Raw genomic sequence first — 26,000 nt, 5'->3', positions numbered from 1 at the left:
ATACAAAGTGCTTTTACAGCTCTGAAGGTTAAGCAGCAAACTTCAAAGTACATACTGAGAGTAATTGTTTAGCTAACTTAATTAGGTTAACTCCGATTAGACAATTTAAAAGAAGGGCAGTTGGGACCTGTAGAGCACTAGGAGATACTAGCAAGAGAGAGGTGATGAGACCGTTGACTGAATGGATTTTTTTATTTTTTTAATGTATTGAATTTTGAGGAGTTAGTTAGTTGAATAGCATATAAGAAAAATCATAAAATGTCAGAAAAACACTAGTGCTACCAAGCTTATGATTTTTAGCACTATACTGGGTTATATTTTAATATTCCGTACTCTTCTTTTTAGAAGCAATTTGTAGGTTTCTTTTACATACAAAGTCTGAGAGATCTGGGTCTGAAAAGCTGTACTATGAAAAATGTTCTCTCGCTGGAAATTATGGTTTCTGTCCTTTGTATGTTGCGTTTCAGTGTTCACTCTGGTGCATAGTGATGAAGTGTGCTACATCCTGGGATGAATAAAGGATAGTTCTGTTGTGCAATATTGACTGTGGTGGCTACAGAGATACATTTGCATTTCTGGCTGTGCTGTGGTGTGAGCTGGTTCCTTTCAGCATTTACCTTAATACTCACACGTGGACTATAGAGGTAATTTTTGTAACCACGCTATACAGCTGGTTTGCGCTAGGTCAGGTTATGCTGGTGGACACACTGCTGAAGGGCATGAAATCAGTTCCCAGTTTATCCCCGCAACACAAGAGCGTAGTCAGTGTCAGTCTGTGCTTCTCTTTAGGCAGGGGCCATTCTGTTCTAGTGCTGCCACTGGCAGTAATTTCTCCTCCAGAAAGAGGACTGAGGCAAAGTCCACCCCATCTGCAGCATCTCCAAGAGGTCCCATGCGCAATTTCTGCCTCTCGCAGCTTCCCCTCTCTTTGGTGCCTGTTGTACAATTTGAGCCCAATATGTTTCAGGAAGGTGGTTGTGGAAGTGGGGGAGGGGGTCGCTAAATTGTGGTTGCTGTGGGAACCATAACTTTGAATTTCTTGACATCTGTCCAATGACAATCTCAACATTAACGTTGCATTAACATAGTTTTTTTGCATTTAATTAAAAAAGATGATGGCCTGGAATCTGTTAAGGAATTTAAAGCCAACATTTAAACTGTTTGCTGGGAGCAGAGATGTCAGAGCCTCTGCTCTGGAAACGCTCATGTGCACTCACTAAACAGTCTGACAATGTACAATAGCCACAGAGACAAGAAGTGAAAGCAAAATGTTCGTAAAACCATTGTCTGATTGTCTCCTTCTGCTGGCTTTGCCCATCTTTTCTGTCTGAAGGAAACTGCTCTGACTGAATTTAAAATAATTTGGAAACTAAATAATTGTTTCCAATTCCTCCAAACACTATCCCCAGTGCTGGCCACTGACTCACTTGCGTGTGCAGTCTGAGTTTTCTTGGGGCTTGTTTCTCCAGTTTACACTGTTGTCCTACAGGTTCTTGAGAGATGATGGCAGAAGCTCTTTGCATGTGTCAAGATAGAGGCACAAGACAGTAGTAAATGCCTGGCTGCAGTGTTCATCCTGATTTCTGGACTCTTAAAAATGTGCTTGGGTTTCCCACGTAATATTCCAGTGCACTCATTAATTGGTTTGATTTTGAGGGTTATGCAAAAAAATGTTTACGACTAATAGGTGTTTCACCTCAAAAGGTTTGGAGGCGCTGAGCTTTAGAACTCTCTTTTGTAACCTCATGTTATTTCAATAAGTTCAGCTATCAGACAAATAGACATATGGACTATGCTAAAGTTAGGTGCTGTAGATGGGAGAAAGATGTTCATATGGCACCCGTGTTATTTAGCCTTCTCTCATAACAGAATACCATACTGTTAAAAATTGTCTATTTTTATGTAATTCTTCCACTTATATTGAGATAAAAAAATTATTAGTCTAGGGTTGGCTCACATCATCAGAGCTTCTAAATGTTGGCAACTTCCCTACAGTCTGTTGCAGGCAATAACTGCCAGGGAAGTTGCTTGAACACAAGCAAAAAATAGGTCTTCCTGCTGAGCCACCAGCCCAGCAATGTAAGGAAGAATTTAATACCATGGCCTTAAGAAAGTTTCCATGTTCTTCACAGACAGTCGTGCCTTCGGTAAGGTGACGGAGGGAGAATATAAAATCCCAGAGTTACTGCAAGCCTCGAAAAAGTTGTGAAAGAAGACTTGGCAGTTAGTAGCTTTATGTAAAAGACTTTTGCATATAAATTGCATATGCATATGACATTTTAGCTCCAACTTTACATGTGTTTTGGAGGTTGGATGCAATCTTGTCCCTGCCTGTCTGTTTGCTTTTGCCATAGCTGCATCAATATTAATCCTGTTGGTTTTTCCCTCTGGCTTTTTTTCTTAATTTCCCTCTCTTCCAGTTTTGATTTAAAAACTAGTTGGTTCCTTTTATCCTAGGGAAAAAAAAAAAAAATCTAGGCATCTCTTCTATTTTTTTTTTTTAAATGAGTTATTGTATTTAAAGCATGCATATTTCTTTTTTGTCTTTTGGAGTAGACTCTCCAGTACTCATCTGGTGACAAGAAATGGCTAGAGAGCTGATAAGATGAAGAGATATTCCTTTACTGGAGACCTTTTCCCTTCTTTAAAGGGAAAGAAACATTCTTTAAGTATTATTGCTATCCTCCCCGCCCCCCCCCCCCGCCACCCACCACAGTCATCCAAGAAACTCAGGCTTTGCCTTACCAAGAGGCTGCACACTTTATTTAAGAAATATAGCTATTCTGAGCTCAGAGTTGGATGGACTGTTTAAAATGACTGTTTGTATATTAGCTCCTCTTTTTGTTTGCAAATTGTCAGTGAACAGTCTAGTTCATCTCTATCTATTTTTGTCTCTTTATTAATATCCTCCTGGTGACCATATTTCATTCTTTGTTTTTTTTGTAAACTGTTCTGAAAAACAGAATCAGGTTTTGGCTCATCTTTGCAAGCCCTGATTGTAAGGTGCAGCAACATGGGGTACCTACCCTTCATTGCCTGCATGACTGAGATGGTTGTGGGCAGGAGTGTCTGAATAACATATAGTTCTTCATCTCATGAAACATAATCAGAGTTAAGAAATTTTCACACTCAGACCAAGTAGAAATTGTAGTTTCCTCCAATACTAGCTGATGAAATAAGCAATTCCCCTTGCCTTCAGTCTAGCAACAGTGACTCATTTCTGTTAAGGCACTTTGACTTACCTTATTACTACAGTGGGAGAATCAAGGCACTCTAGGATATGGTAGTACATCATCTATATCCGTGGTGGAAGGGAGCTTTTATGTCAGAAGTAGTCTATCAACAAGTGATTTGCAGAACTGCGTCTCATTGCAAAAGTACTTTCCCTCTATCTAATATTTTTTGGTTATTTGAAATTATGTTTGTATTTGGGTTTTTTTTGGGTTTGGGTTTGGTTTTTTTTCCTACTAAAATTTCCCACACTACTGATTTGTTGTAGTTGTTTTAATGAACTGAAATTTGGATGGTGTTGAAGAGCTAGGGATTATCCTTAAAGCCTCATACTTTCTAGCACAAAAAAAAAATTTCCCTGAATGTTTTTAACTCAAAAAGCTGTTTTCTCACAATCATTCCCACTAATTCCCTGAAGTGGACACATGATGTAATTAATACCTTCAACCTGTGGTCCAAAATAAATGAAATAATTGACAACTGAGTGGTTCAAGTTAGCACAACACTTAATTTGATTCCTAAGCATATAAAAGTTGCTTCCAGTTGAATAAGAGAATGTAGCTGAACATGGGTTGTAATGATGCATCAAAAGCTATGACATCCCTGCTCAAATCATTTATAAACAGCAGAAGAATTTTAAGAACTGAATTACTACCTGAACTTCAAAAGAGACCATGTATTTCTATTAATATAAAGAACAATTGCGGGCTGTTAGCCATTAAGTTATTTGAATTTGAAATTCATCAAAAAGGTGGTGGAGGAGGAATATATCTGCACTCTAATGCGGATAAAAGATCTTCCGTGTGAGGTAAAATTACTTCTGAAATAAGAGAAGTTTAAATAACCTCTAAAGAAGACATGCAACTTTCTCTTCAGAGTGCCTTTCTTCTAGCCTCAGCTCAAACTCTCAGCTTCTTTCCAACCACATCCTAAACAAGCTTAAGACAAAAATTTCTTTTTCTACAGACTGGGTCCATTCCTGACTATGAAATTTCTGAAACTCCCCAACCTTTAAAAAAAAATTAATTCCTGTACACTGTTCTGATTTTTTTTAAAATTATTTTTTAGAATTAAAAAAACCAGCTCCATTAGAAATGCAGAGTACATGTTTTTCCTTAAAGTAGAAATTGTTTTGTAGAAAGAGGAGGATGCCATATATGGGGGCTCTGTTCCTCATCACCACAAATCTCCAGCCTGACTCTTTTCACAGATCTCATCTCCCTGCTGTGAAACAGGGGGCTGAAGTTCTTTTTTCTGTAAATAGATATGCTCACAATACAGTACACTACTATAGAGAGCTTTCTAACATCACCTCTTTTTAGCAGGTGAAAGCTTGTTCAAAATGTGAAGAAAGGCCAGAGCTCTGAACTGGAATTTCTTGTGTAGTTTGGCTTTCACGGAGTTGTAGCAAGCAATGGATAAATTTGCTTTGTGTATCAATGCCAGTAAGCAGAGCCGGTATTTCAGAGCAACGGATGTCCCTGGGACCTGGGCAGTGATGTTGGACTAAGAGGATAAATTACTACGTGCAATTTCACAACCTATTTAAGGGGTAAAACGAGCAAGTTTTAGCATGGCTATACACCAGCTCTGTCTTACTAATTACTTCTTGACTGAAAGCTGTTTTTTCAAGGCCCCTAGGTCTGCTATGTGCAACGAAGGAAAGCAATAATGAAAAAAAGCTTGATATTCTGCATATGAGATGCAGATTGTGTAAATTCAGCCCTCTGATTCTGAGATACGCTAAACATGCTCCTAATATTGCAACACATTGGTTCAGGGTAAATGCAACAAAATGGAGCAGGTAATTGTGAGGCAGTTTGAAAAAGTCCACTCCTGTTCTGTGTGGAAGACATAATGAAGTTAGCAGTCATGGCACAAGCAGGATATTCTGAAACAAAATTAATTCAATTTATTTTGTAGACCATTTCTCTGTACTTTTCAAGCCCTGAAAGCTCAAAGGTTTGTTCATTCTCTAATGCTCTGTAAGATCAGCCTGGGATGGGGGAACAGCTTCCATTAAAGAATGGAGGTTCCAGCAAATGGGTAGATGGGACTTGTTTTAGAAGGAGAGGGGGGAAGAAAAAAAAAGGTAAACAAACCAACCAAATTTCAAATCAGCTTTGTTTCATTCATTTAGATATCTTCCAGACTGGCGGCTTTGGATGCAGGATGAGATGAGAGTTTTGTGTAGTGAAACTATGGTCACTAGACTGTAGAAGAAAACCATCAAAATTTATTTCATGACTGACACAGGACAAGTAGCAAGCCAAAATCTTTTATTTTACAGAACTAAATCTGAAGTTGCATGTGAAAGGGAAAAGGAAAGAAATAAAGAAGCTTAGAGAAATAAAAAGAGGAAGTGGGGAGAAAAGGCAGTACTAAAACTGCAGTCTTAGCCTTCTAAACCCTTTTCCTTCTCTGATTGATACTTTTCAATTATACCTTCCCATTTCACTGACATTTGAAATGCTATTTTTTTTCTAGCGATAACTTCAAATGCTTAAGTTCCAACAGCACCAGTAACCCTGTTTAGCTGTAGTAGTAAATTGGTTCCTTGTACAACATAATGGCAGTGACAGCCTTTTGCTAGGGAAATGAGTTCTCCAATGGGACATGCCTATGATAAGACGTCCGGTTTTGAAATTGTATTTCTCTGTATCTGAATTAAATCTGGACTTTATATTTCTTTGCTGCCACTGCTCTGTAGCTGGTCCCTATACAGTACGACCAAAGACTGACAAGTAATGCTTACACAGGAACCCTTTCACTTAAATTGGATTTGTCCTTTTATGTTTTCTCCTATTATTAGCTATTAAAATCTCTCAAACCCTTTTTTAAACAGTGATAGGGTTTGGCAAACCTGAAACTCACTGACTCGGAAGAGGAAAAAAAAAAAAAGAATTCTAGTATTAAGAGCAGTAATTTCCTTCCCTAGGTAAAATTAACTCGCATTTAGTAAAATACAGTATTGATTCCCCGTGTTACAGGGTAAGATATACAGAGTATCTTCATTGTGTTGAGAAAGGTCAGGATTTGAATGTATTATATTGGCACAGCTAAAAAGGCCTTTTAAAAAGGATACCAAAGAAAACACAAATCAGTGCCACTCCTGGGTACCTTTAGAAAATCCAAGCCTGCTTTCTTCTGGCTGTCATACTGTGTTTCTTAGAGACTTTAATGGTTAAAACAAAAGTAATGTGCCTCCTGTGCTGTTTGATTTGCATTGGTGCCTGACAGTACCATAAGTGTGTGCATTTTGTTAGTGTATTATTACTATATGCTGTAATGGAACAGCACAATGGAGGTCACTAGGAGATCATCAGTATATGTAATTTCATTTTAACCTTAGGTTTACATTATCACTTAAGTAACAAAATAATAATCAGTCTGTGGGAAAGGGGAGTTCTTTTTCCATTTCTTGCAGTAAAAAATTAACTCAATGTGATCCATATATTGGTCTTCTCACTACTGATACCAATGCCATTTTGTTGTTCTTCAAAGAAATGATCCTGGCAAATTTAGGAGAGAAACTGCTTGGAACTTTAGAGATCTTCAGAAAGAAAAAAGTAGTTTACATTTCAGCGATGGCCTCTGACTCATTTCCAATTTCATTTAAGCGTGGGATGTATTTACAGTAGAAACTACAGGCAAGAATGCTTTCTGACCAAGAGGGGTCTTGAAATATACTTTCTTAAAAAGGCTACCAGACTTGTATATATACAGACTATCTACATAGCATTTATGTATGATTTGAGAAGGCTGCAATTTTTTGCCTTCAGTTGGCATCAGGGATCTTTAACAGTGGACAAGGTGATATTTTTCCTTGCTATGGTAGTGATTCCATTGCACCCACTAAATGATTAGAATTTATTTTATTAAATTATTAAATTTACTGTGTAATGAGGGCTTGGCCCTTTAATTGCTAATCTTTTTACTTTTCAAAACATTGACCAGAATATAACTTTTACAGCCTCTGTCTGTGTTTTCTAAATGTCATTAATAATCAGAAATGTTGAATACAGAAGGGCAAGTTAAATCCTGTCATTGAAACAGCAAACAGCTTTAGTCAAATGTATTGGCACAGGATTAAAAATGCATCAAGCATGTATTTGTCTTCTCAATGGGAAGCCCTTATTAATAGTTTGAAGAGTAGAAAGCTTAGCCTTATACAACAAGCACTGTAGTAGCTTTTTTTTTTTAAAATATATTTTAATGTGTGAAATTGCAGGATGCCAAGGTTGCCATTAGAGCTCCTCTCTCATTCCAGTAATTTTCCCACTTAGATTCATTCTTTCTTTTCACAAAAAAGCACTTCATAGTGGTCACAGCAGAAATGCAGTGATACCAAGTAGAGTGCAGTACTCTTGCAAGGTTAATTACTACACCACTGTCAAAATATTGGACATAACTACAAGGACATGAGTCAGCTCACTTCTCTGAGAAATCTCTCCTTTTTCTTTTTCTCTTGCATGCAGGCCTTTTCTAAGGAAGTGTGTGTGCTTTATTCAGAATTTAGTAGAAATGTGGAGTTATAGACAGGCTATTTTAGAGAAACCCACTTTTTTTGTTCTGACCCCAGTGCAACACAGTAGCATGACTCCATAAAAAAAGATTGGCTTCTCAATAGACCTGTGCACATGACTCCTACCTCAGGGGTCCCTTTGAAAATAAATCAGGTGAATTGTCTGTATTCAAAACTTTGCTTTGGCTTCTGACTCTAGAAATTTAAAACAAGTGTTTGCCTTCAATGCTGTCATCCTTCCTTATTCAGCCAAGACATGTGGGAGGTTTGGGGAACTTGAAAAATGGCTTCTTTGTATTTGGGAGTAAACCATATCTAATTAAATTTTAAAATGAAATTAAGGGAAACCACCAAATCTATGTGTGGCCTGGCAGATGCCACAGTCTGTGTTTACTAGCTGTGGGCCGGCAGGTTGGAGTCCCCTGAAGACCTTACTGGAAACGTACAAAACAGAATAAAACCAATTTTGCTACCTCATTCACAAATTTGATCATACTGCTGTAATGAAGAGTGTGTATGAATCTCTCCTTGGCTTACTATTTCTAGCAAGTGCTCAGGAATACTTCTACAGATGCGTTCTCTTTTCTCTAGCTCTCAAGACCAACCAAGCCCACTACCATTACTTGACATAACTGGCGTGGAAGTTTTCCCATGAAGAGCCCAGACCTAGGAAACAGGTTCCTGCATTACCATCCTCCACCAAACCTCTTTGCTCCAGGCATGACATATTTGATCAGGCAATACAAAAATTTTGTATGGGCTATCAGGTCTTCAGAGGGTTCTTTGTGTGTTTGCTGAAAAGGAAAGATGATGTGACCCACTAAGGTGTGTCCAGAGTTTATTTTGAACTCCTCATGCAGCTGGAATGAGAAATGGACTGAATAAATAGACATAAAGCTGAAGAGAAAACTTAAAGAGTAAATGTGGGAAATGTCTTGTGCTTGACTCTGCTTTCATATGACACACATTTTATTATTTACTCTTCTCAAATTATTTTTAAGATGTGCTTATCACACATGTGAGTAAGAACAAATCACTTTAAATTAACAATGCAAATAAAAACAATTAATAAGCTGACCACATGTCTGCTAATGGGACAAACCCCAAACCAAACCAAACAAACAAAAAACCCCAGCCCCAACCCTTCAATCCACTATAACTCATGATCTTAGAAAAATCCAGTCCTGCTTGGAGGCCTGAGGTCCTTCAGACAAGTGGAGCTGTGAGCAGTCTCTTCACTGGTGATTCTCCTTTGGCAGACAACTGACCTTTAAGTCTGGGGTCTTTTACCTTGTGCCCTTTAGCAGAACTTAGCAGTTAGAAAAGTGAGAAGGGTGGTTTTTTGAATAGTCAGTCTTTAAAGGCCCTGGTGAGTTAAAATCAGCAACTTAAATTATACCCCAAATGAGCATGGCATCCCATTTGTCCTGGTGAGCATATTTATTACACATTCTTTCTGACCATGAGAGCTTATGGGTGGTGGCATGCTGCACTAAATGAAACTTCCCTCTGGGATGTAAGTTCTAAAATTCTTCACAGTTTTGCTGTCCCCACAAAATAAGCATTATCACCTTCCTTTTGTTAATGGAGAAACTGAGGCATGGAAACTAAATACTGTGCCAGTGTCCAGGGCCTGATTTTGTATTCAAACCTGTCTTACTTGTCTTAATTGGCAGCTCAGTTTTTAAATAACTGGCTTTCTGAGTCTCTTCCAGTTGTGTACACATGGCATTTTGTTAGTTGAAGCTTATTGTCAACTGGCTTTTTTTCCCTGTAAAAAAATCAATACAATTTAAATTTTTCCACCCAGACTGAATCCTTGGTAAATTGTTGTGGATGGTTATTGATTTCTTATAACTGTGAGGTTTTTTTTTTTTTTTTAAATAGCATTAAGGTAAACAGAAGTCTTATTGTGTTCATTTTACAGGATAACACTTATCTAGACAAAAGAACACATAAGCGCACGGCTTACCTATAGGAAAGATGCAGCAAATCACTTCCAATAACACAAAATAAGAAGAACAAAACCTTTCCGTTGCTGAGCAGAATGGGAAGATTGCTTTCTTGTCACTAATTTTGATTGAATTGAGTCTGTGCTTTTGGAACTGGTTCACTGATACAACAAGAAGAACCATTGAACTATTCCTTACACTTTCGTGCCCACAGAAAATACAGTAAAGGCAGAAAGGGTCTTAAATGAGGGTTATGAGTCTTATCCTCCCCCACTGAATCTGGTGAGGGAAAGGAAGGGAAGCACAGCTCTTTTAGACATCAGGTTGATTCTTCCTGCTTGCTTCTAGATTGTCTCCAAAATATGAAGGAGACTCTCTTCTATTTCACTTTGAAGGCAAGTGGAGCAGCCATTTCTAGAAGCACAAGAAAATGGAAAGTTGAGGAACACTGCTGAGTTTATGAAGTCTCCACCCATCCCAAAAACCCACAAATATTTCCAGTGATCCTGGAGGCTTCCAACCTTTGGGATCAAAATCTTTCAAGAAGGCACTGCAAGATGCAGTTGCAGTGAGCCTGAACCTGACTCTCACCCTTGTTTAACCTTTGACTGGAAATGCAAATCAGAGTCTGGCCTGAGTTAGATAAGGTTTCAGGTCATTTTATTTTAGTATACTGTGGTACCATGGTAAAATAGACAAGGCAAAAATTGACATGAGCTGCAATTCCATAGTGAGGCATGTAATAATAATAATAACTTTGATAAAGTAGAATGAAGGGAAAGATAATGAATTCCAGCAGATTAATGAATGGCTAATGTGGGCTTCTTGGGATAAAGAACAGTTCTAGGGAACACATGATCCCAGAAGTTGAATGTTGTGAACACTGATGCGCAGTGACAAACAATTATGAACTCCAACATTTCATTTTCAAAAATGCTGATATTTAGCTTTTATAAAGTATGACTGGTTTAGGGTCATGTCATACATCAGAGCTACTGTAGGGAAAATTGGAGTTAATTATTGCTGAATGGGATGCCAAATAATAATAGTAATCCAGAGGAGGATGTTTTGAAATGTTTGGTGTCTAGTCTTTTTTTTTTTTTTTTTTTTTTTTTTTTTAGCTTTCATTCTTTTCTGGTTCCCTGTGGAGTGTTCAGTTCCTAGGGTGGCCTGAGGAGAGATCAGTGATGCTGTGCTTTGTAGTCTATTACAGCACAGCTGTTCATCAATTAGAATGGAGAAAATAATCCTGCTGTTTTAGAATAGCATGATGTGCCTTCTACGTTATCAGGCAAAATGCAAACTGGATACATGAAACCCATGCGGTGAGGCTGCCAGTGTGAGGGGGAACCTCTGACTCAAAAAAGTTCTCCTTTATTTTTCTCCTTTTCTTTGCTAGTTTAAAACTATAATTACAAACTTGAGCACCCACTCTACCTTATGACATGAAGGAGCATCCACAGTTGCCCTGCAGGAGCCAGTAGAGCTATTAGTGAATCAGAGTTCAAGAATAAAGCTAAGAAATCTGAACCAACGCTATGCTAATGCAGTGTCAGTTTGTACACTGCTTTTTTTTCCTTTTTTTTTTTTTTCTCCTTCTCCATCAGGCCTTCTTTTCTTGTAATAGCAGAGGAATGTGTGCTGAAAAGCAGATAGTTAGTGCCACTTTGCCACCATATGCCTTTATATTTGGAAATTTGCATAAAAAGCAAAACATTAAAACAGGATTTATAAGCCCCCTCAAAAATAGAATATATATGCAGAAGTTTCAAAAAGGAAACCATGGGAGTTAAGTTAAAAAGCCCCAACCCTAAATCCCATTAATTGGAAAAGGTGTGTTTTATTTATATTCATAACATGTATCTATTACGCAGACTGTGTAGTGTACAGAATATTGTTTTTATGGGGGTTAAGGTAGCCCTGCTCATAGGCAATGCTCTGTATTTCTGTTGTAATTCTAAATGTGTGGAGCAGACACCCAGAGCAGCAACTGCATTAAAAACCTGAGAGGCAGAAAGAGAGACAGGCCTCAGTTGAAGCGAAATCAATCCTCTCTGCTCTTCCACAAACACATCAGCATGTGCTCCAGTCCCGGTTGCATTTACACTTGGTCCTTCATGGGAGCAAAAAAAATATAGTCTGAGATCCAGTAAATCAATTGGGATCTCAAGGCCTAAAGGAGTGATGGAAGTTAAAAATTTCTTCTAAGGGCTGTGGTTTTCCACTCTGATCCATGCTTCTGCAGAGCAGGCGTGGCCCCAGGTATTACAAAGAGGCTGCTTCACTCCTGAGTGAGTGGTGCAGCATGTCTGGCTCGAGGTATTGACAAGCAGCTTTGGAAACCCACTGAGAGCAGCAGCTCCCGGCAAGGGAGTGCTCTGGGACTGTGAGTGGCAGTAACTGTTGAGGTCCTACATAGCACTATGATTGCTCCTGCCTTTTTTATTTCCTCCTTTTTCTCCATGCTGCAGTAGGTATCAGCAGGCCTGACTTTCCTCTCCAGTCTGCACCCTTCCCTTCCTGCCTAGATACTGACTGAAGTAAGAAGGAACAGCGTGGACAAATTAATTAGGGAGGGGGGCCACCTCTGCTTGTCACAAGTGGTTCACACCTGCAGGATGAGCTCCATTCAGTGGATTTTGATGTGGATTTAAGACCCCTATCTCCGGCCCCTGCCTTTAGATGTTGTAAGTGAAACTTGCCTTCTGCCTGTGGAGAGTGCAAACGGAGGGAGGTGATTTCAGCCCAAGGGCAAGTTTCACTATTTCTGACTTCTGCCTAGGAACAAAGTGGAAGATTTTATTGTTTATACCTAAAACCATTTTATTAAGTGGTCTGAAGCATTGTTCTGTCCTAACAGTAACCTGAGAAGTATTTGGAGATGGGCTTGTGGTGGTCTCTAGTCTTTTAATGGTAAGGTCTCAGGATAGCACTTCCATCAGAGAATATCCACTTGCCCAAGTGCAGACGCAGGGAGGTCCTTCTGGCCACAGTTTCCCCTCTCTGGGCACTGTGAATTGCTCTGCAAACCTTTATCATCTTGCACTCTTTAGCCTGTGTCAAAGTATCTGAAATTTCCTTTTCTTCCCCATCAGATTCACATTTGGACTCACCATTTTGTTGCTCTTTTCACTTGTGTAATTAAACCTGTGTATGCATTTATGGTTTTTGTTGTTCCCCTCTTTCTTCCCAGTACTCCTGCTGTTGCATCTTTTGCAAACATTTGTCTTCATTTCTCCCTCTAGTAAGAGAACACACTCTTTAAAAGCAAGGACACTGGAACAGAGATTGTGCTTTATTCATTTACTTTGGCAATTACAATGTAGTAAGTTATTCATTATTCATAATGCCTCATGTACTACTGACTATTGCTGTATAGCTGCTAAATGTAAGGAAGTTGTAATATGAGACATTAAGTGATATGAGATCTTACTACAACATTGCTTCTGCTCAGTCTTGGATCAGAAGTGGCTGAAAGGCAGCCATTTTGGGTGCAAATTAGAAAGCATGTAGATTGATAATAGTCTTTGGTAATAATAAAAATTAGAGTTGAATTGTTAACCCATGCCAAGTAAGTGTTTTACTCTCTTTTTTTTCCTTTTTTCTTTGCCTTTTTTTGTTGGGGTCTGCGAACAGAATCTCAAATCCTCAGATGTGTTTGTTACCTGCACACGTCTACAAAGTTTGTTTAGATGTAATGGGCTTGCAAACTGTTTGTAAACAGCTACTTGAAAAGATGTCCATATATGCCAGGTTTTGTGTAATCTATACAGATTCTCAATACTGTAGCTATATCTTTGGTTTCATCCATCGAAATCTCAGGTGTCCTCACACAAGACAAATTGTGCTCAGCTAGGCACTGTATGCAAATACAGTTCTTCATTTCCAGTCCATGCTTGACCCCGAGACAATAAAAAGCCAGTGAAGGATTTTGCAATTGCCCTTCAGTGTAGTTGGGGCCTGGGCTATATATGTGGTAGTTTTACTTATCCCCCCTTCTGAGATGGCTCTTGTGCCACTAACAGTAGTGAGTAAATACGTGCATGATGAAAAGGCGTGGAAATGACTGCATGTGTACTTAGAGAAAAAGTTAAGTTGCACTAATTGTGCTGTGTGTGGTAAGATATTGGTAAGGATTCATTGATTCATTTCATTCGCCTTTGGCATCTACAGAATAGTGTGGTGTGGGTTTTTAAATTTGTTTTTCTTTTTGTTACATCTATGCTACTCCCCTGAACTAGTCCTCCTTTTATAAGGAAGAAAAGCTTTGGGGAAAGATTTCATCTGACCTGTCAGCTCAGGGCTAGATGAACTGAGTCCTTTGAAGTGCTCACTGCTTTCCACTGGCCACCAGCAGAACTCAGGGTCACTGGCTCAAAATAGGATGTTAAACTTAGGGTTACCTTTTGTGTCTACTCAGCAATGCCCAGATAAATGTCATCAGCATGGGGCATAAATCAGTCCATGAATATGGGGGCAACAAACATTTTGTGCTAATTTATGCAGTTGTTTGTGAAGTGAGGGCAAAGATTCTCAGTAATTTGTGTTCAAAACTGGCCTACTGAACACGAAGTACCAGTTTGGCAAGTGGCTGCACAGTTCCCTGCCGGCATGAAATGCACCACTTTGCACAGAGCCAGCAAAAGACCCAGTAACTGTTTAATCTCAGGTGAATACTCAGAGCAGTTCTCAGCGGTATAAACTTGCCTTGGTCTTTTGAATGCTGCCCTTCTACCTCTTCCATGACTTATCCTTTTCAAAGCAGTTGATCTGAAATTGTAGAATATAATTTCAGAGTTAGAAAGTTTTTAGATGCCCAAAATCAGACTTCAGACCACTAAAAGGTGTGAGTTTTCTTTGTTTTGTTTTGGTTTTTTTTTTTTTATCATTATGCCATGCCTAATCAAGTGCTGCCTAGTATTTCTCTATGATTTTAATCATGGATAGCGGAGGTACAGAAGCATGGCCTTTGTTTACAGTCGTGGCAGTTGTTTGAAGTCATTATATATTTCCAAGGTTATCCCTAATGGCAGAAGAGGCAAATAACATATGAGGCAGTTTATGAGTCAAGATGAGGCACTCATTTGTACACCCTGTGTTATAAGATAGCTGCAGGTCCTTAGTGCAGTGGTATTTAGTAGCTGAGCTGCTTCATTGTCATATCACTTTTGCATAGGTCATCATTGTGTTTAAATTGTGCCCCAATCCACAATGTCTTCATACCTCGAAAGAAACCTTCTTTCAAGGATCTAACAGAAATGTCTGCATAGAATTAATTTCCCCATATGCGTGGCAAATATGGAACAGCACTGGGTGTATTTTACAGGGGAAGCAATGGTGGTTACTTGATTTCGGTTGCCACTGTGACTGTATGCATCACTGATGCGTGAAAACTCCACTTCTGGGCTATTCACTGTGAAACTGCCCAGCAGTTTGAGTTTATGTTCATGCTGATGAAAACACACTTTATTCCTGGTAATTTTTTTCCAGAAGGCTTTTCCTAAAATTTCCACTTGTTTTCTTTTTAAATCTCAAGTTCTGACTCTTCTCCTTAAGGAACTGTGATTTGGAGAAGATGGAATATTGATCAACAGAGAATAAGTGCAGAAAGTCCCCCCCTTCTCCTTTTTTTTGTGTGTGTGTGTGTTATATGCAGAAAGCCTGTTTATCTTCAAACCACTGCCTTAACAAGTAAAAAAATTGAATGTTTTTCCCTAGACTCTCCCTGCGTTTGTTATACTAAAGTTTATGAAGAAGGGAGAGGCTTAATTCACAAGTGAAATTAATTTGACAGTCCTTCACTAATTCTAACTCAATGTCTGTCAAAGTTGCAATATGGCAACAGTTCAGCATGACTGGCATTAACAGCTCAGAAAAAGCCCTGGATTGGAATAGCACATTGATAGAACTTTGGCATTAAGACACACATCTGAGCAGGATGTGGGAAGAGGGACAACACTGGCCCTTACACATACCACTGCTCCAGTTGTTTTTCTCAGTAAAATATTTTTCCTAGTCAAAAACCCCCAAAGTTTTATAAAAGTAAAAGAAAAGTGTAGTCCAGAGGAAAGTTCAGACACATTTGGACTTTATGTAAGCTATGTGTTAAATACGCAAACTTATGTTGGATAAATTAAACCTATCAAGGAAACATAGGTTACTGAAAACTTAACAATCAGATAAAACTTACCAAAAGATCCGGAATTCTTCAGTTTAAAGGCAGGCTTTAAAAACACTGCAGAGCCTGGGAGATCTATGGACAGAGGTCTCTGAAACCGAGGATGCCTTTTTGTAAGTATTTCATGACTGGAACCCAGCATTTAGAAATGCAAAAAGACTGTTGTATTGCTGGAGAGAATGAACATTTGTAACACCTGTTAAGGGCACTGTTGAAATCCCTCTGTTCACAAGTAAGACAAACACTAAAAGTACTTAAATTTCATTGTTCCTATGCTTAAAGTTGAGCTTGTGCTTAAGCACCTTCTCCAATCAAGGTAAAGAGTCTGACCACAAGCTTTTTAAATTCAAGGGAAATTAAACCACTCGGAGAGAGCCAGAAAAATGGCTACCATATTTTCATGCATATAACACGTACCTCAGATAATTTGCATGCTCTTAAATGCCCTGAGGCTTGAAAATAAATTCTCAGATAACCTACACATACTTGGAGGTTACTGAGGATGGGACCTGGAGAAGAGATCTGTGGCAAACTTCCCCTTGCAACATCCGTGTACTCTTGCTGTTGCAGAATCAGTTTTCTTAACAGATAACTTGTGGTTTAGATGTATAAAGATATGGTACATTAATTAAACAAAGTTTTGAGGGAAAAAAAGGTAGAAGACACGTGTGTGAATTTGGAAAAATTCATTATTTATTTGTGACTGTGGGAGAGCTCAGCTATGTTTTTCACCTCAGCGTGGAAGCATTTTGATCGAAAGCCCAGTGTAAGAGAGATAAAGAACTCACACCACAGATAGTTTTTGAAATGGAAATAAAACACACAGTATTTGTAGCCTGGCAATGTTAAAAAGAAATATGTAAGATTAAAACAAACAAGTCAAAGTGTGTTTTTTCAGTAGATAGATATATACATATACACTTAATTTAATGCAGCAGGTTTGGTTGGTCTATTTCTCCTCCCCCCCCCCCCTTTTTTTTTAAAGCATATAAATTCCAACCATGTTTTGTGTGAAGGGTCTCAGTGCATACTGACATTGTGAGTGTCAGCTCCAGATCACTTTAATCAGAGAGTGGATATGCATGATAAAACGGATAAGGGACTTTAATCAAAAAATCCGCTGGTCTGGAAACGTGACGCACTCCGCCAAACACACTTCATCCCACTTTTCTTGTGCCACTGCCAAGATTTTTATTTCATGAATATGCATTGGACATGATATTACATTAAAATGTGACATTGTTGTGTAGTGGTAGGGATTTAGAATTAGAATAAATAAATAAATAAATAGACTTCTGTAAAGTTTTTGTAATTGAACATTAGTATCATATTGTGATTTTACATATATTTATTCACCTACCCCCACCCTTTTCCTTTTCTCCAAAATTTATTTTTGAATTGAATATTGAATTCATCCTTTTCTGCTTAATAAGAAAAAAAATAGTAGCAGATAGATGCTTTATTTAATTTTTACCTATAAACATAATGTATGGCGTTCTCAACAAGGAATCATATTTTTGCACACAAAATATATGTCTGTGGCTATGTGGCTGGGGGCATTTTTACTTCTACAGCCAGGAATAACTCTATACCACAAAGTCCACTCCAAAGTCCATTATTCTCTATGCAAAGGCTGCCTCTGAATTTCACAGGATTTGGATCATGTACCTGATAAACTAAGAAACCCTTTGTTTCCCCCTAATTTTGCTATGTAACATTGTTTCCTGGAAATTGGTGAGGATTATAAAACTGATGTATGGAAATTTGCATCATTAAGCCTGTGCTAGTCTCAATTGTAGGTTTGTATAATTTCATGTACTTGGGCCAATCAGCTTTCAGTCACAACATGTAAGCATTTCTACATCTGTCTCTCTGTAAACCCCCACACCATGATTTCTGAGAACTGATCTCTCAGACAATATACCTTGAAACACACATCCTAGCATGTAGTGAAACATTCATCAGATTAAAGATGAATGTGTTTGCTGTCTTACAGTTTCTCTGCCACAAATACATACAGAATGGCGCTTGAGGAAAACAAATTTGTCTAAATGCAATGGATTGCATCTGAAAAAAAAAATATATGGGCTGGGTCTAAGTGGGTACAAAACTGTTGTCTTCAGTGAAGCTGTGTGGAATTGCACAAAGGATTTGCCCTTAAGTAGGCAAATATATGTTACTACTAAAATACCAATGAGTGACTTTGTGACATATCTAAGGTAGAAAATGGCTAGGTATGAATCACAGAACAGAGTTTCTATTCCTTCTTTTCCCCTGACCTAGATGATTTTGGTTAAATGAGAGAGTGATACTGCCTTCCTTTCACTTGTGATTTGAAATCTGTAAGTGAAAAAGAGTCGAACAGTTAGGGAGGCTTTTTTTAAGCTGGGGATAAGAATGGACATTCTTTATTTACCAGCTGAGGACTGTTGTGTATCAGTTGTTCAGTGAGGACCTCTTCTTGTAATGGGTGCTTTCTGAGACTAATTTTAATTAAACCCAAACAAACAAAAATCATAATTACCTGACTAATGATCTGAAGCACCAATATTTCATTACCTGTGTTATTCAAATGTAGTACAGAAGCTGCATAGAGCTTGCTTGCTTTGTGTAGAATCCAATGGGTTTTTAAAGTAATAACCACACTGAGAGCATGATCTCACCTAGCCCTTAGCTGTGGTCCAAACTTTTGAAAGAGAGAAAAGAAGAGTAACTATTGGCTAAGCTGTCATTGACAAGAGCAAACAATATTGAAGATAAAAATGCAGAGCTCTTTAAACTACTTTTACACTAAAGTTATGGTCATTTTAAACAGAATTTCCTTCATGAGATACAATTTCTCCAGAATTTATACCTGCTGTATATATCTTCTGCTGGTGAAAGCGGTGAAAGCTTGACATTCAGACCCAGATACTAATCAGAAAAGGAAATCTGCAAGAAGTTAAAATGTTTTCAGAAATTTTACAAGCACTTAGCATTAGATTTTAGTCCCACCTCAGAACTCTCTGAGTTGGCCTGCGGGTACCAGGGAGTTCAACATTGACCCTTTCTGCAATGTTCATTTGATAGTGTTGTGAGGACCAAGAAGGACGGCAGTAGTCCCCACCTGTTTGCCCGCTTGTTGTCAATTTGGGGTAACAGCAAGTGTTTTGTGGAACCAGCTGGCCTCAGACCCAGTCCTGGTACTTTCCCTCTATTGATCTTGCAAAATTGCCCTGGGCAGCACAGTACAAGTTCTTCCCCAGGATGTTACTGCAGTACTTGTGTTGTTCCCTGCCACTGACAAAAAAGCTCCTATGCATCAGCAGGACTTGGTGCCCTTCATGCCTTCTTTAGAGCTGTACAACCAAACTCTTCCTGAAGAGGCTTATGCCTTCATCCTACCATTCTGAGTGCAGAAGGCTCCATTTAAATGAAAAGATTTCCATAATGTTCTTACAACCTTGGAGAAGATACTGAGACCTTACTGACAATACTTTTCCTCTCATAATTGATCAACAGGAGGATCTTGTAGCTTTTAGTGTCTGTCATTTTCTCTTTTAAATGATGCCTTTCTGAAAAAGACTTTTTATACAATGCACAGCTTTGTATGGTTGTAATCACTGACAGAGGGACTCTACTGATAGTACAGGCACAGCTAGGTTTACTGCAGCTCCTGTGATTTCTGAGCTCACACCGACACAGTTCTACATAGGAAATACTATTTATATGTCAATTCAAACTCTTTTGAATACTTTTGTCCAGCTGCTAGAATCTACTACAACCTCAGATACTAAAATATCATGGTAACAACAAGTTAAACCCTACACCTCCTCTGGACTGCCCACCTCATGTATATACCATGTGTTACAGCATAACCAGGCAGCTAGGGATGTGGATGAAGTCCTAACACAGCAGAGCAAGAGGTGCACAATTCTGTGTAGATTTCAAAAGGGAAATCACAGTTATGGCAACAATCAAATAGTCAAACTCTTAATAGATTAGAAACATCTAGTAGAAAGGACAATGACTTCAATGGAACAACATTCATGGTCTGGGATTCCTGTAGATTATGGACTTGTACTTGTAGAAGAGCTTTTAGTGGCTGATAGAGATATCTGCAAAGACAGACATCAGTCAGAACTGCCTAATGTAGAATGAAACATCCCCAAAGGAAATTACCATTACAAAAACTATTATTTAATATTAAAGGTAATTGTAACACAAGGGCATGACTCATATCCTTGTGTTACAATTACCTTAATATTAAATGATAGTTTTCTGAATGGTAATGAGGGGAAGTTAAACCTGACACTCTGTCCTTAACCCTTGCTACTGTGCCTGCGTATTAATATGCCTAAGAGATGTCTGTACAGTCTGTCATTTACTCGTGTCACCCGTTAGTCATGACGGAGTGTGGAAGGTAGACATAATACCAGCTTTTACAATTAATTGGAGAATGCTCATGTTGTGGTCTGTTATACAGGATAACTGACCTTTACAACGATCACAGTAGAAAGCTGATGTACTGTATTGATAATGAGCACTTTAGTGTGTTAGACCATGACAGACTTACAGAGATTCACAGCCTTAACTTTTTGCACTTCATGCTATCTTCCTAATATTCTTCTTTCAGAGTTTTTTTCAGAATGTAGTTGTTTCACAGTTCCAGCTGGTATAAAAAATGTGTACACAGAAAAACGCGAGCACATTTTATGCCCTGATCATGTTTAAAACCTTTTAGCATCAGGTTTTCTGTTCTGCAGAGCATGCCTGCATAGTTTCCAACAACGAATTGGGGGCTCAGTCTAGAAGCAGCCTTACCATCACTTCAACATGACAGTTGTGTTCCTGCTTATCCGTATGTTGTGTTGCTACTGATACTGCATGGACAGCTCTGTTTCCTGCAGTCCTGTACCTGGTCCCTGAATAGAATTAACCAGTTAACAGTAAGGTAGTGTGTATGACTTAAGAAAAATAATAGGAAAATTATGACATGCTTAGTCAGAATGAATCATTTTGCATTTGTTTATGCTATGTTGGGTCATCTTACTGGTTACATCATGTCATGTTTCATTACATCAGAACCCATGACAGCTAGTATATGACACAGCAGAACTATTGCATGCAGTTCATCAAAAAATGAAAGATTAAAATTAAAAATATATACTGTTTTCTTACCTATTTTTAGCTGTGATTTCAGCTAGAGAACTCCCATTGTGAATTCATGTTATTAATTAGCAGGTTGGGATATCTGCAAAAAGCAGATAATTCTGAGATACCAGCACACAGTGCATGAAAACAGATATCTCAGGATGAACTCAGCTCTAAGAATTCGGTCTATATTTGAAAACAAATTTAAATCAGGAAATAGAACTGAATATACCATCCTGCTCTGTGTGGACCCTGTTGCTAGGTTATAGTACTACTGCTTTAATTTTTTCCCTTGGAAATAAATATGGGAAGAGGGACTCTGTCCTCCCCCTTTGAAAGATCAGACTAGAGCATATGGTTTTACCTATAATCGTGTAGTCTGCTCTCTAACACAATGCAAAGGGGATTCCACAGGGTAGGAGAGAACCTCACCAAGAAGTCTAAATTTCGGTTAAAATCTACTAGAGATGGGGAAAATGCTTGTGACTCCAGTTGGCTTTTACAGTTGGTGGAAGGAAAACAGTGCAGCAACAAGGTATCTTTCCCTTTGCTGTTAATGCTAGCAGATGTAGGTGAAACCAGGAAAGTGCCTTTGCTTCCCTGGTGGACTTGCGGCAAGATAATTTTAACTCAAAGTTGCGCAGTGCAAGAGATCCAGGAGACAAATATTGGTGTGTCAAGTCACGATGTCGTGCCAGGTACCCCTGAGGTGCAATGGTGCTGAGGAAGGGCTCATTTTCTCTAACAGGCAAACTCTGCCAGTCCAAAGCTAGCTTTTTCGGGGAGACGCAGTAGCTCTTTCTCCTGAACAAACACTGTTCTGTATCAAGAAGGAGCCTTGCCCTATTTATAATGCATCATTTGTAAGGCTTGGCTTGGTTACACATGGGCCCACAGAACAGGAAAATGCAGTAACTCCATCCTATGTCTGCACAGGAGCCAGAGCAGTGATGAGATATATGGCAACAGCTCAGGTCAAAGCTTCGTATTTTTTGAAGTCCTTAAATATCTATTCAGATCATAGGGAGGTGTCTGTATGGCAGTGATCCAAGCTCTAAAACCCCCATAAATACATATTTACATGACAGATTTACATGATTGCTCTGGAGATCTTGCACAATTTTCAGGCGAGGTCTTCCATAACCTCCAATATACTGCAGAGAAATGAAATTTCCACCACAGACGGGGTTCATCCTTCAGGCCAACAAAGGAAGCTCTGGCTGTTCTAGGTCAAGGCAGACTCAAGTGTGGACAGCCTTGCTGGGATCCCTGGTAATTTACTAGCAGCTGGAGAGGATAGAGAGACTAAACAGAAGGCCTTCGAGTGCTGAATACAGTTTTAACAGACCATAATCTGCCCACAGCAATGTTCCTGGGTATTTTGAAATAGATTGGTTGTGACTTTCATGAGTTATTTTGCTATCTCTAGGCATACCAACACTCACAACCTGGATGTAAGGATCTCAGCTTCACCAGTGATATATCTAGATTAAGCTGCTTCTGAGTTAAATGTTAATATGGTTGTACTACGCACAGGAACTGTGTTAACGTAACACGGGTAACCCAAACAATGGCTCTGCAAAGAAATGAATTAACAATCACGAGTGAAAATTTGTTTTGTTTTACTTTTTATAGAGAGACACTGAAGCTGAATATTGCTTACCTGTTGAAGAATCCAGCTGCATATCTAACATCTCTATCATACGTTGTACAAAATGAGAAAAGAACATCCCTTATTTATTCCTTATTTAATCTTTCCTCAGCCCTTCAGTGGCTTCAGGAGCTTAGAGTAGAATTGGTGATATATATATTAGACAACCCAGAAAGATGTATTTCTGAGCTGGAGGCAGAAGTCAGGTTTCCTCAATGTTTGGGTTAGCAGTTACTATGTCTAGACATCAGTAGGGATAATCACACCAGACCAGCAAAGTACTTCAGGATCTGCTTACCTTTGAGCATGTAGGCAGACTAATTGACTTAACTGAGATTACATACAAGCTTAAAGGTAGTCATATGCTTTGCTGGATTTGTCATTAATCCCATGGCCTGAAATGTACAGAAGCTTTATAGTGAACTTGAAGGCTACTGAACTGTGCTTCCTTGAAAGGCCTCTTCTGCAGCAAGGAAACAGGTTTTTGTTGTTGTTTGTTGGGTGGGTTTTTTGTTTGTTTGTTTGTTTGTTTTTTAAATAAAAGCTCCTGAGGGGCTGGAATGCTTGGCAGGGGAATGACTGACCTGTGCTTTTAACTGGCACTGACTAACACCATCCTGAACCTTTCCCATCTTGTTCAGAGTACCCACTAGCTAGTCCCAGGTGGCTTCTTGAATTTTAATTGGCATCTAACTTAAGGCACATCTTAGTCAATGAAATTATTGTGAGTGGTTTACTGTGAATGCTTCTTATTCAGAAGACTAAATGTACATTGTTGCGTTTTGATACCAGTTTACATCTTGAAAGAGGGGTAGCTCACTGTCAGTATAAAGTTTGCAGTTTTATTGCTGAAGCATTATTTCCAATGGGTAGCAAAAATCTAGGGTAGGGAAACACTAGAAAAAGAAATTTTTCCTTCTTAGACACCATTGTGAAATCGAATTTTTTTATTATTATTATTTAGGATTAAAAACAGTTTCACGCATTCTACCTGCTCAAGTCCAATACCAATTTTTGTGGCATAATCATCACATCTTCTTATTTATAGAGAAGAAACAAACAACAAAATGATTTCTCCCATGTTACATATTTCTGAGGATTTTGTTACATAGAGTTATTTTTCTCTTTGAATTTTTTACATCTGATGTTACATTCACGGCCCAGAAAACATCTTGCATTTCACTGTGAAGAAAAAAAAAAATAGAAAAAATTAATGAAACAATTACATCAAAATTTTTGTAGTTGTGGAAGTGGTGATGGCATTTCTCCTAGAGGGAACATAAACAAAAACTTTAATTTTAGTTCACCATTACTTCTACATCCCTTGCTATAGTATTATTCTAAGCCTACTATTTTATAGTATTATTCTGAGTTTTTCCTGACGTGCCCACAGTGCACCAGCATTATATAAAAGCAATGTAAATTTTGGGATCCACATAAATATAAGAGAATTGGGCCATGAGATATCTAAAACTACAGCTCATCTGAGGGACCACAGGACTTCAGATGAGGTGAAGATCACAGCTGACTCACATAAAAATAACATTTAATTTGCTTCAACAATATGAAGTGCATTTCTTCTAATTATGAATGTTGTATTTTGTTCTGAAAAACTTTGGCTCCTCATCCTTTACAAGAATGCTGAGATAGTGTAACTGGCCCCAACATTCAGCCTTATCTCACTCTGCTAATTCACCTGTCACAACTTTCAGGATCTCTACTTCTTTCTTTACAGAACTTTTTCCATGAGGAGAAAAATCTCTAGAAATCTCCAGGGCTTGAAAATCAAACCAACCTTGATGCATCTCTGCTGTTTGCTTAAGATAAGGTCTGTGGCAATATAAGTGGAGCAAGGAACACACCTTCTGTCCTATAAAAATTGTGCTTCTTCTTAGGTCCACAGCATTCAGGAAATTATAAACCATCATTTGATGTCTTAGAGCAGGGAAAACTTACCTGGAGTTTGTTCATTTTGGAGATTGTTTTAAAACAAAACATGTTCCTTCCTCTTCCCTTTCCTTATTTTCCCCTTTTCCCTTTCTTTCCTTACATGGTAAAACAACTCACCAGTTCACCCAGTTCTGGAGAGTTTTGCAGATAATTTACTCTTAATTGTGGAGGTATAATTAGAGCAATTGCTTGGAGGAGGCTTGGAATGCTAGATGTGCTTAGCTATTTTTTTGGTTTCAAAAGAGGAAAGAAGAGGCCTGTGTTTTTCCTCTTCGTTTGGTGGATGGGATAGAAAACCCAGCATGCAAGAGCTTGTGGGTAACTTCTCAATTGATACTACATTGAAAATTATACTGAACAAGCTGCATATTTTAAGTTTTATAGCACTGTCATGCAAGGTTATGTGAAGAATTAAAAAATATAGACCAATGTGTTAAGAAGCCAGTAGTTGTACTTAGGACTCCCATTTTTCTTCCTAGTAGCCTGACACACAGTGATGGTGTTCTGCTTTATCTGCTATCTAGCAATGTTCTTCTTGCTAGTATTCCCATTTATTGAAGTGATTCCTTTTTGCATTCCACCTGTTGGTATCCAAGCAACTGGGGCAGTGCCAAAGCACGTCCTGGTATGTGTGCGGTCTGCTACTTCATTTGTATTATTCACTGAGCTTTACTAAAAAAAAAAATATATATATATATAATCTAACTGCAAATTAAGAGTTTCTGCTTATTTTAGAACAATCCTTACTGTGGCAATTTGGGAAGCCGTCAAGATGGATTCAAGCCAATAAGACTGTGATGCAGATTCCATATAGCTCTAGGTTTAAGTCAGTTTAAGATTTCCCATGTTTAGTTAAGTAATAACAACCCACCACCACTCCCCTATGTCATTTGTACATCTGGTCAATGAGACAGAGTATCTGACATTTTTCCCACATGTGTTCTTCTTGCCATCTCTTCTGCACGTCTCATGGGAGGGTCTGTGGGTACAAGCACCAGTCAGTGAGCGGGTCTGGATGATTAAGTGTTCAGTTCACTGCAATTGCCACACTGTAAATGCTGGTGTAATTGTAAAACAGCTGTGGGTGACCTGTCTGACCCCTGAGAGATTTTGTTTGCATTTGGTATTTAGTCATTTGTAACAGCACCAGTGCAAAGCCAGCATGGCGGTGGGGAAAAAAAATACATTTAAGTAGCTGTTGTCTCTTTGAAGCCAATAGTATCTGTTTGGCTTTGCTTGTTGGCTCCTTGTAGTTCATTGGAGTGCAACTATCTCATAGACTTTACACTGATTGGAAATGATGAACATTTCATCAACACAGAGAAGGTCTGATTGAATGAAGATTTAAGGGTGGTTTGTTGGGTTTTGCTTGAGAGGAGG

Source organism: Aquila chrysaetos, chromosome 2, assembly GCF_900496995.4.
Source record: "Aquila chrysaetos chrysaetos chromosome 2, bAquChr1.4, whole genome shotgun sequence".
Taxonomy (NCBI): domain Eukaryota; kingdom Metazoa; phylum Chordata; class Aves; order Accipitriformes; family Accipitridae; genus Aquila; species Aquila chrysaetos.
Note: the sequence above shows the minus strand (reverse complement) of the source record.